This window comes from Equus asinus, chromosome 5, assembly GCF_041296235.1.
Source record: "Equus asinus isolate D_3611 breed Donkey chromosome 5, EquAss-T2T_v2, whole genome shotgun sequence".
NCBI classification, from domain to species: Eukaryota; Metazoa; Chordata; class Mammalia; order Perissodactyla; family Equidae; genus Equus; species Equus asinus.
In genome coordinates, this window is record NC_091794.1 from 75,177,909 (window position 1) to 75,205,768 (window position 27,860).

The window sequence follows — 27,860 nt, forward strand, 5'->3', positions numbered from 1 at the left end:
TGCGTCAAGTTCTCCTCAGGCACCTGGGCCCATGGCTTGCCCTTACCGTATGCTGCTCCCATCTCTCTCCATCCTCCACTTGCTCACGAGGAAGTGAGTCTTCTGCCATCTAAGGTATGTAAGTGCATGGGCTGGATGACCATCCCGGGGCTGCTGAGGATGACCTCTTCCTCCTCCTAACCCTGAACATTTAGAGCTATATTTTCTCTTTTCACATTTCATCATTTTGTCTCTTGCTCTCTCACAGTCTCGTCTCTCTGCTCACTATTTTCCCTTTTACTTGTCTTTTCTCCCCTGTCCTCTCTCTTTTCTCTCTCCCTCCGCTCGTGTTTTTCTTTCCCTACTTCTCATGTCCTCTCCCCGCCCCTTTCTGTTTTCTCTCTTTTTCCCACCCTCCTTTCCTCTCCCTTTGCTTCCCTTCCATCTTCCCTGCCTTACCCCTCATCCTCTGTGCGTCTTTCTCTCTGCCTTTGCATTTCCTTTGCCAAATTTCTTTTCCTCTTGCCTTCTTCATAAAATTTCTCTGAAAACACTCAAGCTTGTTATGATGGAATTAGAGGTTACTTTCTAACTTGCTTCATTTTTTAGGGGTTATTTAGTAATTCTGGTTCCCTGAGTGTTGATTTTAATTTCAAGGTCACTGCATTAGAGTTGCGACAGATTGTGACAGGTTCTGCTTTCCTTTATCCTTTTGTTTTTGGATTGACTCATTTGCCCCTTCCTAAAACTTAGTTTTCTTAGAGAAAGAGTGTTAGTCATTTGCTGCATAATGACATTTCAGTCACTAACAGACCACATGTGTGGCAGTGGCCCCACAGGGTCGATACCATGTGATCGCCTAGTGGCGCATTTCTCGGGACACATCCCCATCGTTAAGTGGTGCATGACCACATAGCTGAAGGAGGAGAAAGAAGGAGGATAAAATTAACTCAGGATATATGCAAATGTTCTCTTCCTGGAAGTAGAAGTGCCCCTTTTAGCCTTTGTTCAACCCTTGGAGAGTGTTTACGGAGTTCCTACCAGACTCTGTGTAGGAGAACATCCTTTCTGGTCATGGCATGACTTAGGACCAGTCCACCCCATCAATTACAGCCTAGTGGCTGTGGGGGGTGGGGGGTCCAACATAGGAGCTTGGGAGGCAGCATGGTGGCCCCAGAGGGAGGGACAAGAGTAGGTAGGCCAGGTATGAGAGCAGTGTTCCAGATCCGGGAGAACGTTGCAGAGACCATAATAAGAACTGAGCGTCCCCTGCCTCAGTCAGGCCTGAAGCAGACATCTTGAAGTCTGCTTTAAGAACTACTGGCTCAGCAAGGCCAGTGGAGTAGGCTCTGCTCTAAGGCAGAGGACCCTTGGTTTCCAAAGTCCTGGGCGTTTCCATGTGCCACACTGTACCCCCACCAACACACACTTGATGTGCAGCCCATGACTTCTCCAGGATCTGCTAACTCCTGTAATACATGCATAAGCCACATTCCACATGGCACCTGCTCTGCTCTCCTCTGATAAGGTGGCAAATGACCTAGAGGGATTTGCTTGGAAGAAGAGTCTGAGCACAGACACCAAAGGGGGTTCTGCAATCCTTATTCACAATAAGAAGGGGACCCTCCAAAGTCCTGCATTTAGTTCATGGTTGGTTTCGGATGTCAAATTTGATGGGTTATCCTCTTCTTTCTCAGCACCCCTCTGACATGCTTTTGTGTTGGGAGTAAATGTGTTTCTTAGTAGAGTGCCCGTCTCTCGGCCCAGGCCCAAGGTTTCCTCCCCTCGATGCCCAATCCTCACTCATTACAAGTGAACACACCATTAGTACGTGCAGGAAACATACAAGGGCCCTGGGGTAAACACTGAGCAGGAAGGCCTGGCTCCTGACTCGTGGAGCTTTCCGTCTGCTCTGAGAGACAGAAAAGGAAAGAGGCAACTATGACATGGATGGTAAGTTCTGTGGTGGAGGACTTGGGAGGGCCATGGGAAACTTCTGTCCGACAAGTGTGTGCTGAGTGTCTGCTGTAAGCCAGGTCAAGCTCTAGGCACAGGGATGTAGCAGTGAATGTACCAACGATAAAAATGTCTTTGTGTGAGGGCAGGAGGGGCCTCAAACATAGTTGGGGAGGCCAGGGAAGGTTTCCCGGTGGGAATGACATCTAAGCTGAGTTTTTAAGATTGAGTAGAAATTAACCAGATTGGGTTCGGTGTGTGGTTGGAGGGAGGACATTGTAGACAGAGAGGGAAGGATGGAAGGTGAGCTGCACGAGCTGTAAGGACTTCAGATGCAAGAGATGAGACTGACATGGCAGGCTCTAAGGCATTTGAATTTGAGTATGAAGGCAATAGAGAGTAATAGAAGAGTTTTAAAAGCAGTGGAAGGCCACTCTGTCTACTGAGGGAAGGATAGATTGGAGGGGGCCAAGACAGTAGCCAGGGACATGCAGTAGGAGGCTGTTGTGATAATCCAGGTGGGATATGATTCAGGCCTCGACAGCGTGGTGCCGGGGAATATTTAGAATGAGGAGCTGAGAAGAGCTGGCGAGTGACTGGATGGGGGTGTCAGCGGGCAACAGGAGCTAGTGATCGGAAGGAGTTAAGGGGGAATAGTGAAACTGCCCACGAGCTAAGCAGGCCACGTTGCTGCTGGAGCCACCATGCCTTGTTGTGTCATCCAGGGAATGAGAGGAGGACCCTGGAGTTGTACCAGAGAAGCTCAGGCCACTTCAACACACGTGAGGGTGATTTAACCTGGTTCCTGTTTGAAATGCATTTGTTTAAACCCTCATCTCATAACAGAGGGAGACTTCAGGCAGACAGATTGTGATCTGTGTTGACTGCTGGCTCCGTGTCCCCATCAGAAAAACGAATTACATGGTCTGATGGGGACGGCAATATGGTCTGGGAGAAAGTGTCCTCTAGACTGGGAGTCAGAAGACCTGGATTCTGCCGACAGCACTAGCGTCATCAGGGAGACTGCCCTTCAGCGAGTCCTCCAGCCTCACGGAGATGAGCACAGTCACTCTCACAAAGGGACCAAGGAGCTTCCTGCTTTTCTACTCCCTGCTATATTAAATAGAAATACTCTTGAAAAAGTGTGGTGTTATGCAGAGAGACGGACTTTCTATTCAGACAAATCTGGGTTTGATTCCCGGCTCAGCCACTAACTGGATGTGCCACCTTGGGCAAGTTCCATAACCTCTCTGGGCCTCACTGTCCTCATCTGAAACAAGAGGACATAGTAATACTTAACCTCACTGAGTTTCAATGAAGTTAAATGCAATGATTTATATGAATGTGCGCTGCGAGCTTTAAATATTAAGTGGCTATTGGTGAAAACATTGAAAAGGGTTATGTGACCGGGAATGAGGGCCTGCATTTATGTTAAAGAAGGTAGATGGGGCTGTTAGGGTAAGAGGCCAGTGGCTGTGTTGGTAGGGTTCATGGAGCAAAGGCCTTGGTGGTGTCACCACAGTTGAGTGTCTGATACCTCCTACCTCTCAGAGTTGCTGTAGGGTGAAATTATATGTGGACTTGATCTCTACTCTGATGCCTTCCAGCTCTGACATTCTAAGATTTTTTCTGATTCTAAAACCTAAAATTGTTTAATTCCATGCTTAGATGAATTTATGATATCAAGAATCCACAATTCTATTCTTTGGTGAGTCTTAAGATTCAGTAATTCCATGAGCATAGGAGTTTCCAATCTAATAGAGAAAATCAGTACACAAGTGTCCTGCTGATTAGGTCAAGGCAGCAGCTGCCTTCGTTCTTTTAGTTTAGGGGTTCTCAGTCAAGGGTCCCTAGATGGGGTTCAAGAAGAGCCCCTGAACCATCTCAAATTTATGGAAAACTGTGAGTAAAGATGCAGAGTTCATTTTCTGAGAGGAAGACTCGTAACTTTCAACAGAATCTGAAAGGGGGATCCTCAGAGGCTCGTGCTCTCTGTCCATGCCGCGGCGGGAATGCAGCTCTGGTCTCGCAGTCCTGGTGTGAGTTCTGCTTTGAGTCACTCTAGCTGAGGGCCCTGACCCAGCTGTTTAATCACTCTGAACCTCAGCTTCTTCATCTGTAAAGTGAGGAGATAATGATTATTTACTTCACAGGGCTATTTACATGGAAGAATGCAGATAAATCACTGGGCATACACACCGTGCCATTTATACTAGTTCCCTTGACTTTCCTTCTTGTGGTTTGTTGTTTTTGTTGTTGTTGTGAATTGATAAATTTCTGAGAATTTTGGACCATTCTTCAGCAAACCCTATTTACATTTTACTGGGCTTAAAAGTAATAAATAGGCTCTGTTCAAACAATTTTTAAAAAGAGAGAGAAAAAAAAAGCTAAACTGGAATCATAAAATAACCCAGAACTTCTCTGGCCTTTGTTTATGATCTGGTTACAAGCCAAAATGAAATAGCTCTTTGACATAATGGATGAGAAAAACACTGGGAACAGAGACCTTGGGTCCTGAGCAGACTGGTTTCCACACAGGCTTATAGCTGTGGACACCTTGAGATCAGAAGATGCTGGCTCCGGGAGAAGGGAAGGGCTGGTGTGGCCAAGAGGAGATGTGGAGATTTAGAAGGCAGTTCATTGGCTTGGTCTCAATTCAGAGTCTATGAGGCACCTGCACTGAGTCCTCTGAAACATACATCAGACTTTGAAGGTATCATTTATTTACTCATCCATCCCACAAAACTCATTAGACACTAGAAACGGACAGATGAATAAGGGCATGATTCCTGCCTTCAAGAAGGAGGCGGTTTCAAGAGGAGGGAGAAAGGGAAAGAACAGCAGCAGTACAGAGAGAGAAAGGCTCGCGCAGAGGGAAGCGCTGCCAGCTGGGGGAGCACATGGGAGTCGTCTAACCCTGCAGGAGTCAGGGGAGGCAGTGGGAAAGACTTCCTGGAGGGAGAGAAACTAGGGCTCAGATCTCCGGGAGGAATGGGATGCAGGAAGCAGAAGAAGGGGTGGAGCAGCCTTCCGGCTGAGGGAGGCGTAGAGGAGAGAACCCGAACGCTGGAGAGGATGTGTGTCCAACGTATTCGAGGGTGGTTGGGGCTATGCCAGAAGCAGCAGGTGATAAATAAATAGAAGCAGAGCCAGACCACAAAGAGAAGGAGACAGATTTGTGAACTATGCAACAGGTATCTTGAACAAGCAGTCCACACAGGGCACAATAACAAAACATGTTTTGTCTCCCATTGACCCTACAGATAGATGGATATGGATTCTAGATCTAGAGATGTAGAAGCTTGGCAGGCCTCATGACTCTCCAGTCACTCTCAGGAAATTAAAATTTCTCTCATTAATTCTGGTCACAAAACAGTCTCAAATCAGTGATGGCTACATCTGGCCCAGTCAAAGCCATCGAACCCCTTCAAAGTAAAACCCTCCCCAGCCTCAAGCTCAGGCCTGTCTCAAACAGGTGCCCGAGGTTGGGAGGGTCTGGCTGACCTCTGCTTCCCTGACTTGACTTCCCGCTCTTTCCCCAATCTGGCTAACCCTAGATGTTTATGCCTCCAAGGTTGACCAGATGAGAGAGAGGAGGAAAGGGGCAGGAAAGGGCTTAGATGACTGGCACTCTCATGAGATGATGTGGGCAACCCTTTGTAAACTTCTTCCGACATGCCTCTCCTGGTGCTGGAGAGATGTCAATGTGGGCAGGCGTGTCTGCTCAGGCCACTTGTCTGTGGCTCCTTCCTTAGTCCCTGCTGATCTGGTGGTTCACCTCGTTGGGGTCACCAGCCCCCCTCCCCCTTAGTGGGCCTCTCGTCTGAGGGTGAGCTGAAGGTTGCACAACTGGTTTTCTGGTTTCCTTTTCCAAGTCCAGCATGGTGGTTTCACACCTCACTTTGAAATGTAGGATCTATAGTCTTGGGATCTCAGCTGAGAGCAAGACTAAGACAGCTCCAGTTTAATACTATGTTCCAATAGCTAAGAGGTAGGATTGAGTATTTTTGGTGATTGCTTGGCTGTGGGGGTAAAGGAAGAAGTGAAGAAAGATGCCTAGGGTCTTGACTTGAACAGCGTGGTACATGGTGGGGCCAATCGCTTAAATACAGACTGTTGGAGGAAGGGATTGGGGAGGGAGATATTTTGAGCTCTGTTTGGCATGTTTTGAGTGCAGGGGGCTCATGTGACATACAAATGGAGAAGTATGGTAGGCAGATGGCTCTATAGGCCTGAATTTCTGGAGAGAAGCCTGGGCTTTGGATCGACTCATAATAGATTTTTCTATAAGGTACTAGGGTACTATAGAGTCATAATGAAGTGATTTTCTTGGTGAGCACAGTCAAGGTAGGCTGCCCCTTGATGAGCTGGTGAAAAGAATGCAAGACTGGGAGTCAGGATCCCAGTTCCAGAATGGCCTTGTGCCTCTTGCTTTCCTCACAAAGCTATATGACCTTGGTTAAGTCACTTCACCTCTTTGGCCAAAGCCTGATAGTAGGTAGACTCTCAGTGAATGCGAATGAATGAATGAATGAATGAAGTGAAAGCAGTCCTCACCAGCATCTACTGGATGGCTCATTAATAGGGCAATGAGTGATGTGATCTGTGGTGCTCAGAGGAATTAGCAGCTTATGTGTGTGGGGGCAGGGTACTGCCTGGATTTCTTTCCTGGGGAGGAGGCTTCACGTTTTAGGTAGAAGGCAGAAGAGTAGGAAGCGGTCAGGCCTGAGCTGTTGGAGGGCCTGTAAAGATACCTAGGTACTGCCCAGTTCCCGTTCATCCGCCCCGGAGCAAGCCTTTGTTGAGATTCATAAGCCAGAACTGCTGCAGTCAGAGGGCACTGGGAAGTGAAGGCTGAGCTGGCCTGAAGCCTGTTGGGTTTATTCTCTCCTCAGTGCAGATGAGCACTAGAGTTTGATCTTTAAATGTGAATGCTTACTGAATGACTGGCTGAATGAATGAATGATGAATAGTAGGAGTAGTGATGGTGAAATACTGGGATATGCTTCATGGAAGCATGGGATGTGCTTCATGGAAGGGGCAGGGCCCCTGTGTTGGAATATTGGCTTTGCCTCTAACTTGCCATGTAGGTTTGGGAAGTTCTGTTCCCCATTCTGGGCCTGAATTCCCCTTTGTCCAGATTTGAGGATGAAATGATATGATCTTCGTGTTTATTTCCAGATGGATTAGATAGATAGATAGATAGATAGATAGATAGACAGAGATAGACAGACAGACAGATGTAGAAAGAATCATTTGATTTTTGGCCTTTGAGATAAGTACCTCCATTTTATACATAAGGAAGCTAAAGCCCAGAAAAGTCAAATAACATGCCCAGGGCTGCACAGCTACTATGTGGGAAAGCTGGAATTGAAACCCAGATCTGTCCGGCTCCACAGTACATGCTCTCTCGGTTGTGCCTGGTGGGCTTGTCTCACCTTCCTCCCTGCCCTGCAGTCGCCCAGGTTCCCTCCACATCCTGTAGGACGAAAGCCCTCTCCTGAACCCCACCGAAACTGGGACCCACCAGCCAGCTGCTGCTTCTCCTCCAGCCCTGCTCTCGGTGAGCCCTGCCCGCAGCCTTGACCTGTTTGTGATCCCCGACACCACCCGCAGCCTCTCTCTGCAGTGCCCGAGCTGGGCTGCACTGCCCTTTGAGAGCCCTGCCTTGGCCCTACTGCCTCCCACCCCCAGGTCAAAATGGGCCTCCTGCCCAGGCCTGGAAAACCAAAATGCCGTCACCTTCCCCCAGCCTCCCCCATCCCTCCCCAGATGAGGTTTCTAAGGGTTTTATCTGCTGTTGTCAAGTTTATAGCCATAATTCGAAATGCTGTTAATATTACTGACAGCAGAGAGCTACAAATTACGGAGTTGTAAAGTTACTTTATGGTGATAACTGTCAGCTTTCACTAGCGGCACTGCCAGGCTCCATGGAAACCAAGCGGATGATAAAGAGAGTGGATATTGTTTCAGGATTATGGCTGTTAGCTGGCGGTCAGAGAGATCCTGGCTGGTTGTTAAGTAACTTGAACCTGTTTGTTTATATGTATGTGTCCTTGCACACTTAGGTAAGCACCTACTTGTGATCTCATCCTCTTGTTGTCCAAATGTGGGGAGAGCCCCAAAAGTGGAAGGACTTTACCCAAGATCAGTTCCAACCTGTTGCAGATTTGGACCTAACTTTGACCAGCTCAAAGGACAATGAGAGGGACTGTGTGCCACACTGTAGATGTTTAATAAATAATTGTTGAATGGATGAATGCCTGGAACACTTGGAGGGCTTAGGCAATGTTAAAAACAAAGATGTTGAATAATTCCTGCCTTTAGAGTAAAACAAATAAAACGAAAGCAGCTTTGCAAGAACTGATTTGGAGAAATGAGGTTTCCTGTGTCATAAAACGGTTGAGGCATCTTAGTCGACACCATTAAGCTCTATATTGGTCAACAAAGCGAATGAATCCACCACACACAGTCCTCCTGCCAAAACTGATGCTGACCGGCTGCTTTAACAGAAGCAGATGTTGGGAGTCAGGAGGAGCTGGCCTTGCTTTGTCCCACTGTGTCATCGACCCCTGGAGCCCTGTGTTCATTTCTGGCTCCACCGTGTACAGGACATTGAGAAAATGGTGTGTGGCCTCTGGAAGACTAGGATGGGAAGGGAACACAGAGCTGGTTTACCAGCTGTCCCAGTTTGCTTGGGACTGAAGGGTTTCCTGGGACAGAGGACTTTCAGTGATAAAACCAGGACAGTTCTGGGCAAACCAAGATGGTTGGTCACCCCACCCAAAGCTATGACCTGTGAGGAACTGGTAAAGGAATTGAGGATATTTTCCTTGGAAAGAAGACATTTGGAGCCTACATATTTGCTTTGGTCAAATTTCTAAAGAGCCATCATGGAGCAGAGGGAGTAGATCTGTTCTATGTGGCCCTAGATGTCAGATCAAGAGCCAGGGAGAGGCAGCTCCAGTTTGAACTTCTTTCTGGGAGATAAAGAGAAGGCTACACTTATTAAACACCTACTATGTGCCAGGCCCAGGGCTTTTGGGGATGCGAAGATGAGAGAGAGGTCATGGATCTGCCTGGAGAAGTTCCCAGTGTGATGGGGGAGACAGGCAAGAGAGTGACCATAGTATGGTGTTGTGACAGAGGGAGGCACAGGAAGCAGTGAGAATCAGCACTGAGCCGAGCCTTGGGGGTGCCAGGGGTGGGAGCAGCTGCTGCAAGAAAGGCACCCATGTGAGAGCCTTGCAGGGAGAGAGAGCAGTGTGTGCAGCATCCGGAGCACTGAGAGAGCTGATTGCACATGCCTGGGCCTTGGGGTGCAAGTTGAGGAGTGAGAGGTGATGAGGCTGGAGAGGGCTGTGGGAACCAGGCAGTGAAGGGTTTGTGACCCACAGCCACACCAGCATTTCAGGGAGAGCACCACGGCAGCGTAGGAGGGATGGGTGGATGGGGCTGGCTGCAGATAGGTGAGGGCAGCACAGAAAAATGTCGCGCCACCTCACCAAGTAACATTCATCTGTCCTGCCTGCTTCCCACTCTTTTCATCTTTAAAAGGATGTCCTCCCTGGGAGACTGGCTCTGAAGTGAGTCAAAGGATCCCCTTCTCCCTGATTCCCCTAAATAAATAGGAGTTCCAGTTTCTCAGATTATCCCATGTGACCAGAGGTTGGGGAGTATCTCCTGCTGGCATCATTGTGTCATGGACAGTGTCCCGATGTGAGATTCATGAGCTGTGGACTTGGTTAACCTGGTCTCTGCCACTGACTTGCCGTGTGATCTTGAGCAAATCGCTAGCCTTCCCTGGATCCCACTCTCCCATCTGTCAAATGAAGGGTTTGCACAAAGGGCCTCCATCCTCCAGACGTCCTTCAAAGAGTCTGTTTAACTCGGTTCTAACTCACATTTATTGAACATCTGCTGTGGTCTGGGCACAGTCATCCCTAGGATTGTGACCTCTGAAGTCATGGGCCATTCTCTACACACCCCCCAGCCCTCCTTTTCTTCCTTAAAGACCTGGAACCAACACCTCAAATCTCACTTCTCAATTTGGCAGGCTGCATGCCCAGCCGAGACACTCTGCCTGTCTGGGGTTGCTTATCCGTCAATATTTTCCTCAAGATGATAAATGTCCTGCCAATAAGAGGAGGCAGCTGCCAACTCTGTCTGAGACAAGGGCCTTTAGCTGGGATTGTGGCCGTGCTTGGCTTGTTGATGTGTCTCGAGAGGCAGGAGGTGGGAGTCGTGGCTGGGAGGATGAAAGATGAACTTAGAGGGAGGAGGGGTCAGGGCCACTGCTCTCAGTCTGTGCAGATTCGCCATGAGTCAGTGGAGAGGAGGGAGGAGACAGAAGATGCTTGGATTTTAGTTCGGAGCAAAATATATTTATGGTATTTACGGAGCTCCTACAGAATGCTAAGCCCCGGGTGGACCTCAGGAAGTGAACAGCACTTATTAGAGCCATCATCGTGTTTGATCCCCACAACAATCTAGAGAGATGAGTCCTATTATCTGTATTTTATAAACAAGGGAGGTGGATTTCATCCCTGAACGCCTGTCATAAGCAGTGACCAGTCTGAGGGTCAGGGAGGCTCCAGGAGTCGATGGAGGAGGCCCGTCCAGGTGACACAGTTTGGTAGTGTTAGGTGGTAGAGCAATACCCTCCAAGAAGCTTGAATTTGTTTCTTCTAATATCAAATCAAATCTGATTGCCCCAGTAGAGGCCACTCTCTTTGACGAAACCAGCCGCATGGTTGAGGAGACGTAACTAACAGATGCCATCGTTCAATAATAGGGTGAAGAAGAGCACAGCCTTTGGAGCCCCGCTGATCTGAGTACAGATCTTGGCTCTGCTGTTTACCAGTTGTATGACCTTGATCAAGTGACCTAATGTCTGTGAGCCTCAGTTTGCCCGTCTATAACAACGGGGATTATGATACCTAACTCGTAGGTTTGTTTCAAGTAGATGGAAACATAAAAAAATTCTCAGGTGCCTAATAGATGACCTGGAACATGGAGGGCACTCAGTGAACGATAGCATTATGATTACTGTTACTAGTCAAGTACTGAACTGGGAGAAATCTAAGTAATAAATTGCTGGACCATCAGGAAGAAATGACATCAGTGCAGGCTGGAGGTTTCATGGAAACTTCCGTGAAGGGTTCTTAAGATTCCTAAGGTGTTCCAGAGATTCTTAAGTAGCAATCTTAAAAGTATGTTTGGAGTTCTCAGATATACTGACAGAGTCAGACTCCATTATCTGTACTCATGTGCACGATTCTAAACTTTTTATCAGGACAAAGTCATTAATGGTCAGGCTCAGGGCTCAGTCCATGGTCAAGATCTGTGACTAAGGCCAAGACTCAGTCTGTGACAGGTTAGGTATTTGGTGCTCAGTTAGAGACAACATATGTAAGCCCGCCTTAATTCTGGTATTGAGGAAACGTCATGATAGAGAGTCAACTTACTTGGGTTCTCATCATGGAATGTTAGAACTAGAAAGTATAGTGATTTTAATTTTTTAATGTGCTCACAGACAACTGGCACTCCATCTCTGTGCCTCAGTTTCCCATTCTCCCTGTTGTGCCCACCTGGTGAATAGTTGTGCGGATCAAATGGCATAGTGTGCAAGAAATGGTTTTGCAAGTTAGCAAGTTAGTCCACCCTGTACTCAAAGAAAAGATGAATTCTTGGTGAAGGGGAGGAGGATGAGGGGGCACAGGGAGAAGCTGGAGGCATGCTGCCCTTCAGGACAGAAATCTGGAATAAGGTAGAGGCAGGGACAGGGCCAGAGCAGACATGGGCCGGTGTAGAGGCAGCCAAGGGGGACCCAAACCCGTTCATTGCCCATCCCATGTCGAAAGGGCTGTGCGTGGGCACCCGGCTCCATCAGAGAGGTCCTGGTAACCCGCCCACCTGAGGAAGAGGCTGGCCTCGCCTCCTGGCTCTCTGCCTCTTGCTGCCTGCCAGGCAGGGACCACCAGCTGCAGGTTCGTTGCTGTTGCCTGAGGTTGAAGTGCCCTCTCCTGGCCCCTGGGGTGCATGGCTGCCTTTGAAAGTCTAGCTTCCTCCCTGCAGAGGATTGGGAGGCTGCCAAGTCCTTTGTCTGGGCTGGGATCTGAGATCTGGGGGGCAGAGGAGGGAGGGGCACATCCCCTTCGCTTCTCCCAGGTTTCTCTCCTGCATGGACACCCCTCCCCCCACCTATTTCTTCCTTCTTCTCTCTCTCATTCTCCCTTTTTCCATTTCTCTTTTTTGATTGTCTGTTTGACTCTCTCTCACACACACACCCATGCTCACACCATCTCTAGTGTGCCCTCTCTCACCTTCTCCATCTGCCAGCTTCTCCTCCCCCCAACCTCCCTCTGCCCTTCCCTCTCTTCCACTTTTTCTTTCTCTCTCCTTCTTCCTCCTTAGCTCCCTTCCTCTCATAAGCAAAACAGTGGAAGTGTTTTGCACCCAAATCCACATCTGACTCTAGTCTTCTCCATTTCCACCATCTTAGGCAGGTGCTCGGTGCTCTGACACCCTAACCGATGACGACGATGGAAGGAGGTGGCGTGTGCAGGGCGAGCAGGAGGCTGGTTGCCCCCACTGGGCCTCAGCACCCCCTTCCCTTCCTGTCTCCTCGCAGCCCCACTTTGCTGGCCTGCTTTTCTATTCTCCCTCGCCTTGCTTCCGCAGTCCCCCCTCCCCTCTCTCCCTCCTCCTCTTTTCCCCCTCCACATACCTCAGTTCAGATTTAGATTCAAATACCGTTTATTGAGCTTTTCGGGAAAGTGGTGCCTTGACCTTCACCTTGAAGGAACTGTCTTTCAGGGATCACTTCTCTCTCTTCTGCCTCCCCAAAGGGGTACAGAGCGGCTTCCTGATGAAGCGTGTGATCCAGCCCTGTGAACTGAACTTAGGGCCAACCAGAGGGTGTCAGAATGTCAAGGGGAGTCCCCTTTCTCAGGGTGCCCTATGGGGAAGGTTTGTGGTGAGGAAGGAGTCAGCCTGGGGTCCAACATGACATCCTGGCATATATGTGTGTGGGCCAGTTATTTTCATTTGCTTACTCATTTATTTACTATTTGTATTAATTCCAACAAAAGCCCCTGCCACAATAAAGCAACATAAAGCATTTCCCGGCTTGAGCTCTTAAGGAAACATCTCACCCCGGGACTGGTGTTGCGGGGAGTGACCTCTGGCCCCCTGAGCATTCCTTCAACATATGCCAGCACCAGGGCCATGAGGCCGCCTCTCATAGTGTCCCCTGATGAGAGCCAAGGGCACAATCCCAAAACACACTCCCCGCTCTCAGCTGTCTGAAGTCTGGCTGGCTGCTATACTAACACAGGCTGCTTCCACACCGTCCTTGGGGAATGCCGTGTCTCAACCGAGCTACAGAGAAGCCAGGACAGCCAACTGGTCCAGGCTCAGGCAAGGGCCGGGGCCGTAGGTGTTTGAGCCGGTCTGGTGCGGTGGTTAGGAGCCCAGGTTCTACAATCATACGGATCTGGTTTCCAATCCCAGCTCTGCCATTTCTAAGCCCCAGGAAGCTTTGGGCTAGTTGTTTCACCCCTCTGGACCCCAGACTCCTTAGCTGCCAAATAGTGATAATGGTGCAAACCTCCCAGCAATTTTGCGAGGTTAAATGAGAATGTTTGGAAGTGCTTAATGACCTGACTAGCTGCTAAGAAGGGATGGTAGCTGTTATTACACATTACAATTCTGCATGACCACTTTTTGGAGATCCCAGTAGGTCAGGGATCTGTTGAGTAGGAGGACGGGAGGCCCACTGGTTAGAGGCCAGACTTCCTGCCTGGGTGGAGGACCACACAGACACGTGCAGCCAGACAGCTAGTTTTAAAGCAAAGGGGATTCTTCCTTCAATTTCTCTTACAAGGAAGCTGGGACTGCAGTCTGCCCCTGCTTATCTGCACTAAGGGCGAACTGGGACATCCCAAACTCACTTCCCCTTGGCCAAGCATTTTAGTAATAATATGTGCAACAGGATAGTCCCGGGATTCCAGGCATGCACAGCATTTAAATCATGAGGAAGATATCTGAGTCTTGGAAAGTTGGGAAGCTCTTGAGAGAAAGAAAATCTTTGCTGATGGGCCACCACGTGCCAGGCTCTGTGCTAAGGACCCTGTTAGCTTAGTTGATTCTCACAGTAGCCTTACGAAGGAGTCACCATTTTTCTCTTGCAAACAAGAAAATGTTGGCTCAGGATATTAACTAACCTGGGGTCACACAATTTGTCCTAAGCAGGGCTAGGCTCTGACTCCAGAGCCCTGTCATCCCCCAGCACCTGCTGCACTCCTGTTCTCGCGTCCAGACAGCTGTGAGACTTTACCCACCTCATTCCACCCCACCCCTTTCCAGCCCTCCAGGCCCCACCGCTCCTTGGGGAGGCAGCAGACCACCAAGCCCTGGCAGGGCAGACCCCTCTCTCCAAATACGCTGACTCGCACGGTCTCTCCTCTGCTCTGACTGAGAGCTTTCTCTTGGCCCGAACTCCTCCATACCTCCTTACCAGAAGGTAACTGTTGAGGGAAAGTTACTGGGCTCTGCTGAAAGTCATTTTTGGATTCCAGAGCAGGACAAGTAGGAACAATGACTTCACATGTGCATGACTAATTCAAAGCACTTTAATCTTCCAAATGTCAGACTTTATGGTCAGCGGCTGTTCCACAGTGAGCAGTGGCACTGTGAATATTAAAACGCTAGAATGGTGGGGCATCAGGATGGATGGGCATCTTCGTAAGGGCAAACAGTCTCCAAGGGTGACGGCTAGCGCTGCAGCCAGCTTTGAGGTACAGTCCGAAACACAACGTCACTGTACGTGATTGACCACCTAAGGTTAGGATGTTCTAGGTACGTGCACACGTTAGCATGGGTCTTTACAACCCTGAAAGATAGACATTATGGTCCCTGTTTGGTGTGGGAGCAGGGAGAAGACTGATGCTCCGAATAATTAGGGGATTTGCACAAGGTCATGTAGTCAGCATGTGCTCCTGCTGATTTTCATACTCTGTCAGCCTCTGAAGCCCACTCTGCTGCTGCCACATCAATTGCCTACTGCCTTCATAGCTTTAAAGCAATGAGAACTCATCCATGTCAGATCCTTCAATGACCTAAGACAGATTTGGAACAAGTAATTAAAATCTTACTTCATGTAACCTTATGTCTGTGTCAAGAAACAAGGCCTTAGAGAAAGTCCATTGGGTTCCGGCCTCCCGGAAGTCAGGGGAGACAGGCTGGAATCCAGCCTACCAGAAACTTCCTGTGTGGCTCAGGGACTTCATTTTCCCTCTCTGGGCTTTCATTTTATATACAAGTGTTAGTGGGATTCAGGCAAAAATAAATATTTGCCAAACACCTGCTCTGAACCAGGTCCTGTGCTGGACTTTGGGGATCAAAGATGAATAAGACATTTCTTCCTCCTTCAAGGGGGCAGTTGGACTAGGGAGTCGCTAACGTCCTTTGCTATTCAGATGTTCTATGAACTCATATTGAAAACATAAGTACAGATGATGGGCCAAGGGCCTTTGACCCTATTCAGTGTCTCTTAGATCTGCCGGAACCTAGACACAGGGTTTTGAGCTATGCTGCAGTGGGCCCAGGGTCAAAGCTTACACAGAGACCAGTAGGTCCAGGCAGAGAGGCAAGTGAGCACGTAGAAACCCAAAGGATCCAGACACTGGGCATTCATTTATTCCATTATTCATTCATTTATTTGGCAAGGAGTTTCTGAGCACTCCTTCAGTGTCAGGCCCGTGCTGGGTGGCTGGGGACACAGAAATGGGTCAGGTAAAGCCCCTGCATTCCAAAAGTACAATCTGATGGAGAAGTTGATTTGCAGACACTACAACTAATGGGCATTCTAGGCCAAGGCCCGGAGACATGACACAGCATGCTGTGTTCAGGAGCTGGAAAGTCTGGAGTTTCAAGGGCCAGAAAGGACTGTGCGTGGGGTCTTCTTCCTTGCCCCACTGATGCTGGGTGTATCTAGGTGACTTGCTTTGGTGAACCACATGCCAAGAGAACTGACTCAGATGGAGGTCCTCCATGTGCCTGTGCAGTTTGGCCTGGTGCTGGCTACTCCAGTGATCCACCAGGAGAAGAGCATGTCGCAGGCAGCCACTGCCACGTCCCCCCAGCCCCAGGATGAGCACCGGGGAAGGCAGACCCGAATCCCACCTGCAGCCCACAGCCAAGTCAGCCGAAACCCCACCTCCTAGATCAGTCAAACCGGCCACCTGCAGACCGAAGAGAGAATGGAAAAAATGGATGTTGTTTAAAAAATAGATAAAATTATTATGGGAGGGAGTGCAAAGAGATGAGGCTGGGCAGAGGGCTGGGGGCCTGGTCTCATGTGCCCTACTGAGGAGTGTAGGTGCTGGTTGTTCAGAGTGAGGGATGACACGATCAGACTTGCAGATTCTCAAGTCATAGAGAGAGACAGCAAGCACAAGACCCACTGGAGTTTGAGGGGCCAAAGAAGACTTCCCAGCTGAGCTTTCCTTTGGGTCAGCCTGTGAGGAGCGCAGCATCTTCTATGCGCCCAGCTGAGGGGGAAAGCGTATCAAAGAGATCCCCGTCCCGAGTACTTGGGTGGGTTATTACCGCCACACCAAGGTACTGATGCCTCCGCCCAGACAGCCTCACAAGGCCAGGAGCGACCGGGCCCCGGCGCCAATGACTTCCAGCAGAAGGCAGCTCCTCACTGCTTCCTCCACTGTGCAAACAAATACCATCATTTTCTCTGGGTCACAGGATGAAAGATCCAGAAGCACTGGCTTAGCGTCAGAGGTCCGGGCCCTCCCTGCCCTGCAGAGGACGTGCCATTGGCTCTGACCTGATTCCCTCCCACATAGTCTGTCTCTTTCAGGCCCCAGACATGTCTGCCTTCTCTTGGATGGTGGGCAGGGAGCAGAGAGCCAGTGTTGCAACTTCGCATCCATAATATACTGTCTGAGGATTTTTATTACCCTGTCGAGACAAAGAGCAACGGGATGTATTTAAATTCAGGACCAAACCTACTGCAGCATCCTGTCTGAATCCTTCACAGCAGCCTCCGCTCTAGCTTTGAGAGCTGCTCCCAGACTGGGCGTCTCTACTGGGCCCCGTGTCCCCACTGCCTCCTTCTCCCTTCCAGTGCTGAGCACCATGCGTGCTTAGATGCTGAAGAAAGGACAGAGTCAGGGAGGTGGGCCCAGACTGCTCCCAGAGCTCAGGAACGTCTGAGAGCAAAAGGGCTGGTGCAACTGGGGACGAGTTCCTGGAGGTAATGGGCCTTGATAGTGAGAGTAGCAGGCACAGTGGCTCGCAACTTACAGGGCTTTCATGTACACAGACAGGATTGCTATGAATCGTCTCAACAACCCTGTGAAGGAGGAACAGTCACGCCCATTTTCCAGCTTAGAAGACAAAGGCTCAGTGAGGTGCAATAACTTGACAGAAGTGCACGGCCGGTAAGCAGTCATGTCAGTCAGGATTCTCCAGAGAAACGGAACCAACAGGATGTGTCTATAGAAAGAGATTGATGTTAAGGAATTGGCTCATGTGATTATGGAGGCTTCAAATCCAAAATCTGCAGGGTGGGCCAGCAGGCTGAAGACCCGGGGAGGAGCTGATGTGTCCAAAGGAGTCTCAAGTCCAAAGGCTGCTCATTGCAGAATTCCCTCTCGCTCGGGGGAGGTCAGTCTTTTGTTTTCTTCAGGCCTTCAACTGATTAGATGAGGCCCACATTATGGAGAATAACCTGCTTTACTCAAAGTTCACAAATAATCTTATCTGAAACATCCTCACAGAAACAGTCAGAATGATGTTTGACCACTTCTCTGGGCCCATGTCCCAGCCACGTTGATACATAAAATTAGCCATCATGGGTGGGGCTTGGGTTTGATCCCAGGTCTGTTGGCTTCAGATCCTGAACTTGACTACATCAGAGCACCCAAAGGGATCTGTCCTGGACTTTAAAGAAGAAGAATTGGAAGGGGTGGCGTTTAGTCCAGCTTAACAAGTATTTATTGAAGGCCTTCATTGTGTCCAGCTCTATTGATATTGAGATTCAAAACAAAACATCCACCCTCACAGTCTAGTGAAGGAACTTACAGACTAGTGGTGAGGCAGGAAAGGCATTCTGGAGAGTGGATCATCATGAACAAAGGCTCAGTGGCAGAACTGAGCATGTTAAGAAACTGGCCTGTCTGGAGTGGTGAGTTCGCACAAGGGAGGCTTAGGAACTAAGTTGGAAAAGTCCTTTGTGGCCAGATCGTAGAAAGCCTCGAGTGCCATAGTACTAATTAGGAGTTTTAGCTTATAGGCAATGGGGAGCCAGAGAAGGTTCTTGAGCAAAAGAATAGCATGAGGAAATGACTGTATTAATAGGAAGAACAGATGGTGTATATAGGAGGAGATAGAAAAGGGGAGCCAGGTCAGTTTACCCTGGTCCAGTAGGTACTTCCCCTTGGCGTGATTTTGGGAGCATTGTGAAATCCATACTTCATCCCCCAATTAAGAAAGAAACAACCAGCAAGGGCTGAGAATTTCTCCTACCTACTGACTTCCCAGTAAAGATGCAGAATTAAGGAAGGGACTCGGTTAAATGCCAGGCACTGCCCTAGGTATTGTCCCTCATTTAATCTCAAAATAACCATGTGAAGAAGAGAAGCATTATTGTTCTCATTTGACTGATGAGGACACTGAAGATCAGAGAGATAAAGTAACTTTCCCAAGGGCACACAGCTGGTGGATGTGGGGGTCAGAGACCTGACTCAGCACTGTCTGATTCCACAGCCTGCACTCTTAACCACTAAACTGCATCCAGGGTGGGGTTGGAAGGGCCATGGATGCTTGAGTGTTGTAAAAAGAGAAGAGCAGTCAATGGAGAGGCAGAGAGAAAAAACAAAAAGTTGAGCAACCAAAGACCATCTTTTGAAGACTATAATACCTTAGCAAGGCCTGATTAGGGGTAGATGCTGGAAATGGAGTCATATCTGGAAAGACAGAATCCGGAAAGACAGAATCTCCAGCTGGGGGAGAGCTCAGAAGAGATGGTATCACTTTCCGGAACCCATCTCCAGTGAAAAGCCCACCTCCATTCACTGTGTTTATGCTGGCACAGGGGAGAGGGGTCATTTCTTACTCTGAGCAGGGCCTTCTGCTGGACTCTTGTCACCGCAGCCATCTAGTCCATCCAGAGTTAACCCTCCTATGCTACAATAGAACAAGTTCCAGGAGAGGGCAGCGATTTCCTGGTTTGCTCCCATCTGTATCCATTGCCTTACCTGGTGGGAGGCATCATCTGCTGTAATTAGGCTTCATTAAAATGCTGATTAATAACATCTTGCCTGGGCCAGGCATATTGATAGGATTGGCCCAGTCACTGTAAATGTTAGTGTTCTTTGCAGCAATTTACACACAGTTAACACTCCTGCAGGGCCCGAAGGGGAGGAGACAGCAGAGGCTGTGAAAACACCCCTACACGGGGGGAACCAGATGCAAGGAGATGGCAAGAGATGGAAGTGGAGTCTGAACATGGAGGGCCTTGTGGGACAAGCTAAGCTCCTAGTCTAGGTTGCAGATGGAGCGTCACCAACTGGTGACCAATGGCTGACTCCTTCCTGCAGGTGGTGAATTTGGCCAGAAAAATGTTTGCTGGTTGGTGAGGTGGTTTGTTGGTTGGTTGAATTCTGAGTTTGAGGGCTTTGGCGCATGGCCTTTACTGTCTAATTTGCTACTGCTTCCCCTGCTGTTTCATACTTGTCATTGCGCATATTTACGTTACGAGCTAACCCTCTGAAGGCATTTGAGTTTGTGACCCTTGTGTACCTGATGGATTAGAGATGAGGTGGTAAAATAACATGTTAATAGTCAAGGGAAGTGTGCAAACATAAGCACACACACAGAAAGGCACAGAACAAGAGCGGGGTCGGTTAGGTATTGCAGGGGCCAGACGAAATGAGGAGGAGCCCAGAGGTAGAGACAGAATGGGGCGTCCGGGGGCCCCCATGTCATCTAGTGTGGTTGGAGTGTGAGTACAGAGTGGGGAGTGGGAGAGGTGGATCAGGAGAAAGCTGAGGCAGGAGGCAGAGCCTAGAGGGAGGCCTTGAATGCCACGTTTAATGGGCTTGGACTTGACTCAGAGAAAGTATGGGACCCATTCAAAAGGGATTTAAGTTAGAGAGGGACATAGTCATATTGGCATCTTAGAAACGTCTCTCTGGCAGCAGTGATAAGAATAAATTGGACAGCAGCGAGGAGAGACCAGAGGCTGTTTCACTGATCTAGAGACGTGGCCATGAGGCCTGCACCAGGGCAGAGGCAGTGCGAGGAAGAGGAGGAAAGACGTGGAAGTCATTTCTGAGGTAGACTCAGTACGAGATCAACTGGTTTCCTTCCTTGAAAGAGACAACAGTACCCCTGGTTGATCATAGGCCTGGCTGTCGAGTCCGTTGGGTTTACAGGAGAAAGTACACAAATGGGGGAATGTTGATCTCATACCTGACCTTCTAAAGAGAAATCAAGCCTCGTGGGAGGACCAACATTCAGTGTGAGAAGGGAAGAGCAAAGCTCTGGTTTGGGCCTCTGAGTCTCTCCTCTCTTGGATCTCACCATTGCAGACAAATTTTGCCAAATTTTATAAATCTTAACACTAGGCTTCCCAAAGATCAGCTACTTTCCGAAAGATATTCGTGGTTTGAAGTTTTTTTGTCATATCTTTTCTGTGTTTAAGAACTTTCTTCTTTTCTCTCTGTGCCAATATGATTACTGTCTATCTGTAAATCACCTTTTCTTTTGTCTCTCTCTCTTTCACTCTGTGTCTGTCTCTTTCTGTCTCTGAGAATTTCTATGTCATTGCGTGTTGTTTCTCTCTGTTTCTCTTCCTGTCTGTTTTCCTCTTTTTCTAATTTCCTCTCTCTCTCCTCCCATTCTGTCTCTTTCTCTCTACCTCCAGTTCTGATTAGACAAACGACTCAGAGATGAGGTCAGTCTCTGCCTGGTGGCTAGGCTAATTGATGGCTGCTATAGAATTGCCTAAGGAGGAACTCTCGTCATTAGCAAGAGATGGGTTGCCTTGGCCTGCAACTAGGAAACCTTTGAAATCCTGCATCTAAATTGCCATTCTTTTGACTGCTGCTAGTGATGCTAATTAGCTGTGTTAATTGGATGTTTTGATATTTGAAGAGCAAAGCAATCCAACTCCTTCCTTGAAAGCCAAAATTATTAATGAACTTGGCAGCAGCCTTGGCTCTCTTTCCAGAGTGGGCACAGCCAAAGATTTCGGGGCAGGGGAAGGGGTTGTTCTGAGGAAGTATCTCGCCTGTTCCTGGGGAGAGGGAGAGGCTGGGAAGCTGGCTGTGGAGTTTCCCAGTGGTGAAATCACACAGTGGGATGGAGTTGTCTCAAATCTGGAGATCTGAGACCAACATGAGGGACGTGGCTCTGATCTGCTGTTGCCTGCTGTGATCCAGGGCAGCTGTGTTCGAAGTTTTGCATCCCAGTGCCCAGCACAGCGCCTGGCACACAGTTAGAATTTAACACATAAGACTGAGTGAATAATCAACAAGAGCGTTGATTTTGAAATTGGAGTCAAGGCCCAGTTCTACCACTTTCTACCTTGATGGTTTGAGCAAAAGTTACTTCACCTCTCTGGGTCTCAAATCTCCTTCCAACCACATGTTAGTGAACAGTTCTGATAAATATAATTTTCTATACCTTGCCGTATTTCATCACTGCTTTATCATCCCATCTCAAATGGTACCTGGTACCCTGCCTGGCTACCCTGCCTCTTAATCTGGCTTGGATTAAAACAATGTGATTACAGCTAAGGAAAAGATGGGTACAGAATTCTGTGGGAACAGAGAGAACAGAGCAACTAAGCAACTAATTCAGTCTTGAGGAATCCGGGAAGACTTCTTAAAGAGGGCAGATTCCGAGCTGGATCTGCATGGATGTTTGAGCGTCACTGAGAGGACAGGCAAGAGCGGGAAAGAGAGGAAGGCCTTCTGCCAGAGCCTGAAGGACCGTGGCTGTGGAAGAGCATCTCACTGCTCTGAAATAAGAGGCCTAAGTGATCGCTTTTTAAGGGAGAAAACTATAATCGAGGGCAGGAACAGGAATCTAGGAAAGGGAAGGTTGGGTGTAGTGAAGGAGACGGAATATCTCACTCACCGTTGGGAGGAACTTTCTTCAGGAACCAAGCCCAGAGCCTGCAGTCTGGTAAACTGGCTCTCGGGACATGTTCAAACACCACGAGGACAAGCCCAGCTCCGACGCATCGATCATGAGTTCCAAAGACCCTGCGCAAACATTAACGAGGGAGCACTGTATCTTAAAAGTGTTGGTAGGGCTCATCTGATCTAGTCTGCCCCTTTACTAGGAGAAGGAAAGAAGGAAAGAGAGAGAGAGAAGAAAGGAAGGAGGGAAGGATAGAAGGAAGGAAGGAAAGGAAGGAAGGAAAGATAGAGAGAAGGAAAGAAACGAAGACAGAAAGCTTTCTTAAAACCGTAATATTCAGAACGACTCCCACTTTACAAATGTGAGGCTCCTTCTGTGCATACCTCCATTTTGGCACTTTCACTTTGTATTGAAGGATCATCAGAAATTTAGCAGGTAAAGAATTTTAGAAGACATCACATGGGCAAAGACATGAACGCTAATGGAGCATTGGGAATGACTAGCTCTCGAGTCTGGCCAGGGCACGTGGTCAGTACGGGGGAGAGGCTGGACAGGCAGGCGGAGGCCAGATCACAAAAGGCCTTTGTTCCTGGTAAAGGAGATTGGAAATTTGTCCTGAAGGTAATAAGGAGCCTTCTTAAGGTTTTAAAAACAAAGAACCACACAATGTAGAGATGTTACAACAGCTCTCTCTGATGTGCTTTTTCATAATGCCTACTAGACTATGAGCCCTTGAAAGGAGCTGATCATATCTGACTTATCTCTGTGTCTTCAGGACTAAGCATGGTGTCAGGAACACAGTAGGTGTTCATAATTGTTGGCTGAATAAAACCGAGGTGGCTAAACTGATACTGAGAAGGGAAATGACTTATTTAACATCACTGTGAAACCAGTGGCAAAGGTGAGCCTGACCCCAGGCCAGAGCTCCTGCAGATATATTACTAGACCATATATCCCTGGAGACTAAGTCTCAGTGATTCAGGCTGTTTGGATTTGAGTGCATCCTGTGTGACATGATCTAGGGGCAGGGTGAAATACCCCTAGATCTCCGTCTGTAGTAGTAAATCTCTTCCCTCAGAAAGTCCAGAACCATCCATACCCAACCTCAAGGAGCTCGCTGGCCTTGTGTAACCTCACAAGACCCCCCCGATGTCCCAGGCCAGATGTCCTCTCCTAGACAACCCATTGCCATTATCAAATATTTAAGGATCACCTATCGTGGCCCAAGGCCTGGGGTACAGAAAGATGCGTCAGACACCATTGTTGTGCTCAAGAACCTACCTGAACCTGAGAGCCTCAAGACAGAGCCAGTCAGTGCCTCTCATATCCGTGGTGCCCACCGTACACTGGCTCAAGGAGTTGATTGAATGATTGAGTAAAGGAACTTGAGGAGATAGAGAAGAAATGATGCCATATATCTTCTGTCACCACGTAGAAAGCCACAGGCATCGTGAAAGAGGAATGGAGTTCAGAGAAGAGAGTGCTCCCAGGAACAAGCTCCAAAAATTGTGTGAAGGGGGTGGTGAAGTCTAGGCTAAGCCTTGAAGGATGACCAGGACTGAAACGGAGGTAGAGAGAGAACATGAGCAAAGGCACAGGCTCTGTCAATAGTCACTCGACAAACGTCCACTCAGTGTCCACTCTGTGCCAAGTCCTGCGAGGCCAGTGGGGATACCAAGCTGCCTCCCAGAATTTACAATCCCAGAAAAGAAAGAAGCAGGAGGGAGTGTGTGTGTGTGTGTGTGTGTGTGTGTGTGTGTGCATGCGTTGGGGGTAGAGGGAGGAGAACAGTGGTATAGGATTAAGAGAAGAGTCTGGAGGAGACTACCAAGTTGGTTAGGATATAAAATTTCCCATCACGTTAGACCTTTATTCTCTACTGGCTATAAAAGGTGTTTGATGCGGAAGGAAATAGAACGAGCACTTACCGAGCTCCTGCTACATCCCAGTGAAACGTGCTTTACGCACAAGATTATTTAATCTTCTAAACCACTTTGAAGTAGATCTGCGCATCCTCATTTTACAAATGAGGAGGCCAAGTTTAAGCAACTGTTTAGTGGTGGAATCTTTGTGACTCCAAAGTCCTTGATTTTTTTTATAGTACCCCATGCTGACCAGACAGCATGCTCATTCTAAACCCTCTCCTTGTGCTCTGGTTGATTGTGTGTGTGTGTGTGTGTGTGCGCGCGCATGGGAGTGCATGTTCCTGCTCACGTTTGCCTGCATACAGGTACCAACTGTGGGCTAAGGGAGGTTCTGATTACTTCCGTCCAATTAATGCTCTGTTCACTCTTGCTGTCTCCTTGTGATTAGAATTAATTGCTGCTGATTACACTGTGTGGAAGGGAAAGGACAGTCATCAGCAGTTCCGCTTCGGGGATAAAAACATTGTAACGCAAAACAAACCGGTTCCTGAGGATCTGAATTAAGAAATTCTCTCAGTTGGAGAAAGATTAAGCATTCTGTGACCAAAATCAATATCCTATGACCCCATCCAGGCAGAAGGACAGCCTGCCCCTGTTCTGGTCAGCAGGGAAGATAAAAGGAAGTGAGGCAATATATTTCTCTGGAAAATTGGTTGTGTATGGAAACTGTCCATGAGATTTTGCAAATCTCTTCCTCATCTATAAAATCAGGAGTTTTGATGCAAAGTCTTGTATTAGTCAAAATGCCTCTGTTTGCAAGTGACAGAAAACCCGACTCAAACCGACTTCAGTAAAAAGGGAATTAATTAACTTACAAGCTGTTAAAGTCCAAAGGAATACTGGTTTTAGGCATGCCTGGGACAAGAGACTCAAACTGTGTCAGCAGGACTGGGTGTCAAGCTGCTTCCTGAGTGTTTTGGCTCCATTTTCTGACAGGCTCTCTCCCTCCATGGAAGCAAAATGGCTGCCAGCAGCTCCTGGTGGACATGGCATCCTCTCAGCATTAAGGGTATTCCCTTTCTCACAAGTCCCAGTATTAAGTTGCATCAGGCCATTTGTCGTCCCCGACTAATCACTGTGGCAGGAGGAACTCAGTGCTCTGATTGGTCAGGAGAGGGTTGGCTGTCCCCACCCAGACTCTGGATGGAGTCAGCTCCTCCTGAGCCACAGGGATTGGGATTGGGGATTCAATATGGAAAAATGAGGTGGTGTGAAAAGGGAATAGATTAAGATCAGGAAAAGAAAACAACACAGATGCCCACTATCAGTACTGTCCTGCTCAGATATTTTATGATCCTCTAACCACTGGTGCACTGTCAAGTTCAGCCTAGAAAATATGAAGGTCAGTAAAGTGCAGGGAGTGCTTGAAGTCAGGAGGTGTGGTTAAAGGCAAAAGAGAGGACACACTATCTATTTTTGAGCATCTATTTTACATTGGGCTCCATCCTCAGCACTTTCACATTCGTTATGTCATTCAATCTTCACAATTCTCTAGTTAGTAGCTATTGTCATTCCCACTTTAGAGACAAGGAAATTGAGTGTTGAGGGTGAACCCTCAATTCGTTTACTTTTTTTCCCCACAAATATTTTTTGGTGGAGTTGTACTAGGCTGTGGGGAACAAGGATGGGGAAGATGCAGGCTCTGCCCTCTGGGACTCTCAGTCTAATGGGGAGAGAGAGGCAAAGGGCAGTGGAACCGATGGGTGCAATGGGTTCAGTCCTGGTCTGGTGGGAGCCAGCTCAGGCCTGCTGGCTCCCAGGCCTCGCTCCTTTTTGTCCCCTCCAGGCAGAGGTCCAAGGTTCCCTGCTCTGCATACGTGGGGGATTGTTCTGAGAGTCTATGGTTCAAGAGGACTGATGTCTCTGGAGGCCCAGTAGATCGACTGGCTTCACCCTCTAGCTATAACCAGTTGTCACAGGAACCTGACCCCTTTACCCCAGGATCACCTGCCTGGGACTAGAGGGTCATCGTTTCCTCCACAAAACTTTTCATCTCTGCATCCAGGCCAGAGCCACATCTTTGGCCTTTCGTGGACTCCTTGGAAATGCCTATCAGACGGTGATAGTCAGGGTCTCCTTCTCCCTTCATCAGACAGTCCCTCTTCCAGGGAGCCTGGTTCTGGACTTCTCCTCCTTCCTAGACGTGATGGAGGGAGAACGAAGCCCCTTTGCCTTCCGGAGTCGGTGACGTTTGTTTGCAGCCTTTCTCACACCGACTCCCACATCTCAGCATTTCTCTTCTCCCAACCGCATTCTCCATCCATCACTAGAAAGTGACCTCTATTTCTCCTCCCAGTGAAGTCCTGAGATAACCCTGGCCCGGGAAGAAGGTGGGGCCAAATTTCCCTCCAAATTCCTACCATTAACAGCAAAATATTAATTGAACTTTTAATGCGTCATGCACTCGGCTGGGCAAGGGGAAATTATGAACAAAGCGATGTGGTTTTTGTGATCATGCACCTTGTTCACCTAGTAGAAGAGACAGATGTTTATCAAAAACCACACATACACATGGGAAGTTGCCAACATGAGAGGACTATGAAAGGGTGCCAGGGAGTGCCAGGAGCGCATATGATGGTGAGCACTGACTTGGCCACGAGGCCAGGGAAGGCTTTCTGGAGGAGGTGGTGAGGCCTGAAGAACTGGTAGGCGTTACTTAGCGGCAATGAGGCAGGGGATGTGGGATGGCCTTTCAGGCAGAGGCTCTGCCACAGAGGAGCATGAAATGGCACATAAGTGGTTTAAGAAATCCTGTTGCCCAAGGAATAAATGAGAGCATGGGACATAATATGACTTGTTGTCTTGTTGTTACTAAAATAGAGCAGGACTGAGTGAGACGTGGCACAGGCATGTTTTATATACTGACACTGAGCAGATCCTGATTAGTGTCTGTCACAGGGAGAGAGGCAGCCAGGCAGACAGACAGGCCAGCTGGCCCATCAGAGAGTGAGAATGGAAATAAAGAAAAGTCCCAGAGAGAATATATTCTATCGTGAAGATTGTCAGTCTCATGGGGAGTTTAAGCCCAGCTTCTTACCCATCCTGTGAGTGGGATCACTTATAGTTTTGTCTGATGTGAAACCGGGATGTCCCCAAAAGAGCATTAGATGCAGGGAAAATACAATAATTAGATATTACGACGGAGTTTCTTTTTTTTTTGAAGATTGGTACCTGAGCTAACATCTGTTGCCAATCTTCTTCTTCTTCTTCTCCCCAAAGCCCCCCAGTACATAGTTGTATATTCAAGCTGTAGGTCCTTCTGTTTGTGCTATGTGGGACGCTGCCTCAGCATGGCCTGACGAGCAGAGACATGTCTGCACCCAGGATGTGAACCGGCGAAACCCTGGGCCGCCGAAGTGGGGTGTGAGAACTTAACCACTTGGCCACGGGGCCAGCCCCTGCAATGGAGTTTCATTGTAGGGGTCATGGGAGTTGCTTGATACAACTGTGCAACAAAATAAAATGAGGCAACACTACGACTAAGAAGAGTGCCACGGAGGCCCTCTAGGGAGCACAGAGCCCCCTGGCTTCTTGCAGCCACATGTGCACTTCATATCCAGGATCAATGGTGACACCACCACCCACGTCCCCAAGACAGGAACCTGGTATTGCTATCCTTATTGCCATCCCTAGTCCAGCCACCTCTGCCAGCACTCCACATTCAACCCTCAAGTCACATTACTTTTACCTGACAAATATTTCTAATGCTAACCATTCCGCCTTACTCCGCTGCTAGAGTCCTAGCTCAGGCCCTCACCATCCTCCCTGAAGCAGAACTGTCCTCTCTGTCTCCAGTCCTGGTCCCTGCCAAAGCATCCTCCACCAGGG

General features: G+C 48.5%; 1 protein-coding gene across 4 annotated transcripts in view; it reads left to right on the plus strand.

The window, feature by feature from the left end:
* AGBL4 (AGBL carboxypeptidase 4) overlaps positions 1 to 27,860 on the plus strand; it is a 1,219,476-nt gene that overhangs the window by 1,160,619 nt on the left and 30,997 nt on the right. The gene's annotated exons all lie outside the window — the stretch shown is intronic.